Source organism: Numenius arquata, chromosome 3 (genome assembly GCF_964106895.1).
Source record: "Numenius arquata chromosome 3, bNumArq3.hap1.1, whole genome shotgun sequence".
NCBI lineage: Eukaryota > Metazoa > Chordata > Aves > Charadriiformes > Scolopacidae > Numenius > Numenius arquata.
Window position 1 is genome coordinate 62,770,463 of NC_133578.1, and position 6,973 is coordinate 62,777,435.

Genomic DNA, 6,973 nt, shown 5'->3' on the forward strand with positions numbered 1-6,973 from the left:
CCTCCCACTGAAATCAGATATGGTATTAAAACACAACACCCGCTAAGAATTTCATGAGTATCTCATTATTTACTGGCTTGAAAGCACTGAGAACTTGCAGTGGTATTCAGCACAGTGATAAAGGCAATCCTTGCCCTTTACAGCTGAAACTTCAGAAGATAAGACACAGATAAATCAAAGCACAGTAAGAAACCCTAAATGAAGACATTAACTTGTATTTTGGCCAGTTTCTCTGCTGGTATAATTTAGCGTAGTTGTTTCCTACCAAAGGCAACTCAGCTGTGCTTGTTAAGTAACCTGAGTATCCTTTTCATTAGTTGGGGAGGACAAGTTAATAGTATGGCCTTCATATGAAAAAAATGTCATTCAAAATGTTTTGAATAAGATGAGGACACAGACCTGGATATAATTGGGAATTTAGGGGAACAGTTTTATGGTCAAGGATAATGTAAAAGATAATGACTGGGTGACAGAAACATCCATACAGGACACAGATTCAGTTCTGAGATTTAGGCTGAGGTGGAGATAAAGACCAGAAGTTTAAGAGCAAGTGTTGATTTTGGAAAAAATTTAAACAGACAAGTAACATGGTCTACCAAGAAAGCTACGCTGAGTTTCAGAGCTGTGGAAAAGCTGGATGGAAGCAAGAGGGGCTGGAAAAAAGAAAATTCAGCAGCAGGGACCAGGACTGATGAGGCTATTGTCCAAATGAATTGAAAGGATGGAGAAGTCCTTAATTATGTTTTGGAAAAAGGAACAGTGAAGTGTAGAGATCTGAGGAAAGGAGGAGTTAATCTGAAATAATGATCCTTAATAAAAGGGAGTGAGGGACAGTAGTAAAAAGAAAAGTTAAGAAGGAAGTGAGGTAGCAGCTGCCATCCACAGTCAGCCTGATGATCCATTAGACCCTCAGAATGGTAGCCTGGGTATGTGAGTAGTAAAGGGCAGGGCAGGAATGGGGAGGAAGAGGAGATTTTTGGCTTTGTTAGCAGCAGTAGACCTTGTATTTCAGGCAAAAGAATTTAGTCACGTATCTTTAGCAAAAACTAGAGAGAGTGCAATTGTCTCTATTTTGTGTCGTGGAATTTTATCTAGAAGACCACTGTAGCAAAAGTAATGCAATGGGTTATGAAAACCTAAGGAAAATTTACCTAAATATGACATTGAACATGAATTTCACTGAATTTAGAGCAAATATTTACCTTTAGTTATGAATATTGCTACAAGGAGCTGAATCTTTAATGCTCCCACTATATATATGAACGTAAAATGTATATTTGTTGTTCATCCCCATCTAGTCTGATCCTCAGGGATATTATCCTGGTACAAGGTTATTTTCAGAATACTTTCTAAATGTTGGGGAAGGATTTCTGCAGAAATGCTACTGCGATATATAGAGAACAGGGCTGAGAAATTCAGAGACAATTTCTAGGCTTCTCTGCTTTTATTAACTTTAGATCCTTTTGATTGTCTGCAGAGTAACTATAAGAAAATTGACAAAAAATTGCTATCTCTAAATCATTCTTGAAATTACTGTGAAACAGAAAAGTATTTGTCACGTAAGTGGTGTGTTTTCCACATCTGACTGTTTTTTGGCGTTCAGTTCACATAAGCAAGTACATGGCTTTACTGGCTAGCACTGAAATTTTATGTACATAAATACATTCATCTTCCTCTAAATTTTAATGTAGTCATTTTGCAGCTTGTAAATTATATAGTCCTCCATTCCTCAAAAACCACTTTCTCTTTTTCACTTTCCACAACCAAAATCTAACACTTTGAGTAGAACCTGAGGATAAGGAGTTTGTAGAAGCTCAAGACTTTTTGGAGTAGAAACCATGAAATGGGCAAATACAAAGCTAAACTTTCTTCATTCAGCACTGACAAGGGGCCTAAGTGCCAGTATTATGCTGAGATTACCATCAAACATTGACAGAAATGTTTATAATTATTCAAACTGTAAACAGATAAGGCACAAATCTGTCATTAGCATCAGTGGAATAGTCCCTTACTGTAACTATAGTCATTTACATCCTGTGTTGTCCTGTCTGAAATATGAAGTGATTATGAGAATTGGATATGCAATCAATGATTATATTGCCCACTTAGTGTGAGATTTCACACTTCAATCTCCAGAGGAAGGCCAAACAAGATATATCAGCCCTGTCCACGGCAGCAAATGTTGACCTAAGCAACAAGGACTGTGTAGGTCTGCAATATCATTCTTGCAAATGTCAAGAGGCTATATCAAACAATTTGGACTCTGTTTTCTCCTTTGTTGTAAAAGCTAGCATGCTCCAACACATTTTCCTCAGTGCCCTCCCCTCAGCCATAGCAGATGTGCTCTCCTTCCTTTTTCATCCCCTTCAACTACTGTCCCCTTCTAGTCTCTGCTTTTCTATTTTTCCACATTTGTCTTTTTTCAGCAATGCCTCAACTGGCTGCCTGTTCAAATTTCAATGCCAGTATGATATTTATCATATATCCTTTCTGCTTACAGCCCTTCCCATTCTTCTTCAACCTGTGTGGTTAGATAAAAGCTCCTCAGAAAGAAACTGCTTTTTGCTCCATGTTTGTTGAAAACATGATATAACGAACTATCTTTTTTTGTTTGTTTGTTTGACTCTCTTGTAAGCACAATAACAGAGATTTAATAAAAACAAAGAACAACAGCCATTCCAGACAACACATATTGGCTCATGTCAAGCACCACTATATATTTACTTTGTATTAAAGTTATTTAGAACTTTCACAGCCAAAAAATTATCTGAGCTGGCTCCAGCTTAAGGTACTCTTTCATGTTCTCAAGCCTGCTGATAATCTCTTTCAGCTAAAACAAATAAAATCCTTTCCCACCTGAGTACACACAGTTCAAGCAAGAAAGGAATCGGGGACATGCAGTTGCTTAACTGCCTCCTTTGACTTCTCTCTGCTTGGACTTTGTGTCAGACAGTCAGCGTCTCGCACGAGTGCGCTGCAGCAGAGGAAGCTTCAGAGAGCTTCCAGTGGCTGGAATGGAAGCAAAACAGAGGGGTTTTTTACATGGTTACCAGTGCACATTGAGAATTTTCTATCCCAGGTGTTATGTTGATGAGAAACATGTCTGCTTTTCACTACAATATTGGGGTTTGACTTTTGGTTTAAAGGACTCTGTAGCTTTGTCTCCGAAACCGCACTGCCACACGCTCTGCCAGGATGAGCTGCCTCTCCTTACCACACACCACAGAAAGTGCGGTGGCATGCAATGAAAGGTGTCCTGCTGTGACACATGTTGTGTGACTCCTTGCATGCTATAGCTATGAGCTTCTCAGCTATGGGGCGTCCCCCTGAATTGCATGGGCAGAACAATCATCTAGGCTTTGGTGAAGCACGGACTTATTTTTTCCTGCTGTGTAGTTATATTCTGTACTAATTTTCTTCTTGGAGACTGAAGCTGACTGGAACAGTTCGTGTAGCTCCTGTCTGAACGAGAAAGAGCAGGAATTCATTAATCATGGCACAACCCGCTAATCCACAAAGAGGCACAAGGCAGTCTGGGCTAGCTCCTGGTCTAGGCACTAATTCTGATGTCAGAACGCTTGGAACTGGTGCGCTTCCCAGCAGCAGCGTGCAACCTGGATCTTTAACTTTTGGCTCCTGCCCTGCTTTCTCATTTGCTGACAGGCAAGCGTTAGAAGTGCTTTGAAGGATGTGCTGTGCTTTGAAGGATGTGGTGCACTTTGAAGGAGCAGCAGAAACTGCTGATGAGCTTACGAGGACGTTGCATCCAGCCCTCCTCTGCAATAGAGGTGGGTTTTGCAAACACAGATCCTTTGTAGGGAGCAAAAAAAAAATGATAAGGGCATAAATGGGAAATCCTGTGGGCTTCAATGCTATCACAGTGCCAAGCATCTGGGAAATGGCTGGGAATGAGCTGCAGAGCTGCGCTCTGCCTGCAAAGGGGTGCATTCCCCCTCAATATGCATGAGGAGCAGTAACAATTCCACAGGAGTGCTAACGGGAGAAGAGTGTGAATGTGAAATGAAATTTAACAGCTCCCTCTGCCCTTTAAACTACACTTACAGAATTAAATGCAGAAGCAGGGATCATAAAAAAATGTTCTCTTAAAAAGAACAGAGTTTTGACTTTCTCTGAGCACTTTCTTCACCGTGAGTGTTTTCAAGAATTGTTCAGGCACACTCATTTCTACTGTATATTAGCAGAAAATACTTGGTCATCCATTAGTCCCCCGCTGAGTTTCAATTGCAAAGATATGACTGAAAGCTGGTGTTAAGTGTGACAGAGAGGCTTAAGAACCATATAGGCTTCAATATTGTATAAAAGACGTGAGTCAATAAGGTTTTTCAACAGTAGTTTAATGCCATTAATTTGTATTCTCCTAGCGCGTAGAGTTCGTAGCAAGCACAGCTCAGGCTCCTCTGAAAAGAGATGGTCTCAGTCCCCAGAAGGCTCTGCTCTACAAGAAGTGGAGAGACCAGGGAGGGGAGAGGGGAGAGGATGGGGAAAATCAGAGTGATTTTTCTGATGTCACGTCTGAGGTCTGTGGTGGAGGCTGTTACGCAAACCAGCTTTTTCTGTGTGTGCTTTAATGCCCTACCTAGGAAGAGACACACAATCATATACCAGTTAGAACTTACCTGTAGGGCCTGGGTTGCATTAAGCAGCTACTTTAATATTATGCAAAGAAGAAAGGAAAACCAGAGAGGACCCATCCTTAAAAAAAAGAAGACACCAAACACCAGACATAAAGAGAAAAAAACCAAACCAAATGCGTCTTTTAAAACTGCTACTAGAAGTGTGTATTGGAACACATCAACGTAATTTCTTTAAAATCTACAGTTTATTTTTTAGTGATTTGCTCGCCTAAGCAGGCTGACTTTGAGGACAGCCAAAGGTGTGCCTTTTTGCCTGGGGAGAGAAGCCAGTTTTATGAGACAAGAGATTTGCTTTCCATGAGCCCTGTGTTACATGTCCTGTATAATGTCCAAGCAAGGGAGTGAACCTGTTAGACAACATGGTTAGTGAAGGAGATAGACAGGAATGAACACAGTACTTGTCTTTGTTCAAATAATATGAAAAATATTTTATATTTATCATGGGTATGTCCCTTCTCATCTCTACCAAAAGAAGTACTGAAGACCTACCCAGGCAGGGACATTATTGAGCCTAGGCTGCAAGCAGGAGTAACTTTTTTTTACTAGAAACAAGAAAAATGAAGTTTTCTTTTTATGATCCACTAAATGGTGAGAGGAGATACCCTGTCATGGAACAATACATTCAAGTTTAAATCCCAGGGATGGAAAAGAAGATTTTTATCTTTCCTTGTGTAATTCTTCAAGCAACTTAAATTTCCTCAGAGTATTTTAAGCCTCAGCTAACACAGTGTCGTTCCATACAGTATATGCCTGTAGAATACTATATTTTGTTTCATCTTTTCACTTCTGTAATTCCAATTCTTCTGTAACATAGAAATGCCTTTTAATCAGGCCTGGGTTATTGTAATGGAGGTGACCTGAGCACCTTAGCATAAAAACCCACATTGACTGCATGGGAGAGCTGCATGAAAAGGAAATATTGCCACCATTTTAAGGCAAGGGCATGGGGGAAATTAGTCCTGGTTTTCCAGGTGCTGTCTGTGTAAACCTGAACAGGTCTCACTTCTCCAGCGTTGCTGCGTCCCTGAGGAGCTCATCTGTAGGTCATTAGCAGAGGATGTTCAGACTGTCTTAAGTATGAACCCCAAATCCCCGGGGGTGTTGTGCTTCCCTGTTAGTGGGTTATACTGTTGGGAAGTCCCCAGACAGAGGCAGTTTTCATTCTTCCCTCCTTCTGTGGTGACCCTATTTGGAAACAACTTGGGCATCAGCCACAGAATGAGATTTTGGCTTCCTAGAAGGCCACAACCAGGACCTAGTAAAGATTTCCTCTCATGCAGCTGTCATATACGGCGAACCCCAAGAATCAACTATGTTTTGCATAGCCACTGCACCGCATCTTATTTGCAGCTTTCCCTTCTCCAAAACACCGACCTGGGTTAAGTGGGCAATGAAACACTGAAAATAAATTTTTTTTAAAAAACAGTGGAATTATTACCTACTAAAAAGCAGCAAAGCACTAGGAAGCTTCTTTGATTATTTTTCAATTTATGTAACAAAACATTATTGAGAGGAAAGGATAGAATCAATACTGAGTAGCATTATAGCTAGCTGTGCAGCAATTTAATGCTAGAAACGGATTAAGGTGACAGGAAAAGTCAATGCAGTCTTAAATTAAAGGTGAGGAAAGTCAATGAAAAGTCAAAGCTGGTTAGGAGTCCATCCAGTAATAGAGGCTAAAGCTCTGGTAAGTACAAAGTGCCTCAGTAACCTCACCTTATCACTGTAGCTCTCTGTTTTCCATGTTCATTCAAAAGAGTAACTAGGTATATGTTTGTTCTCAGTTTGAACCATTAAACCATTTGAATTCATTTGGTTATATCAAAGAGGATTTGCAAAAGGGGAGAAGTCTGGGGTTTTTATCCTTTTTTTTGTTTAGGGAATAAAAAGTGGATTTATCCCTCTGGGTTTTATTTTTACTTTAGAAAATACTTTTTCCCTGAAAGAACCTACAAACTAAACTCAATGGAGAATAAACAGGGTTATAACATTACTAGCACCAGAGGAGGTACCTTTGGTTAAATAAGGGGGAGATACTTTTTAGTTGCAGTTTTAGCTTACAATGTGGCTTGCTTTCTTATATTAAAACAAATAAAAAGGAGAAAAGTCTGCTGCATTCCAGCAACACCTCTGCCTAAACCTGTCAGAGGGTTTAGAAACCCTCTGACAAACTGAGAAAGCACAACCTAATATTGCTCTTATTTCTTAAACAAATAGTAGCCCGTGTCTCTGAATTCTGCCATACTACTCAAAACCATGGGTATTCAACAACCCTGGTGTGCTGTCAAAAGGCTCTTCTGATGAGTTCTTGAATTCTC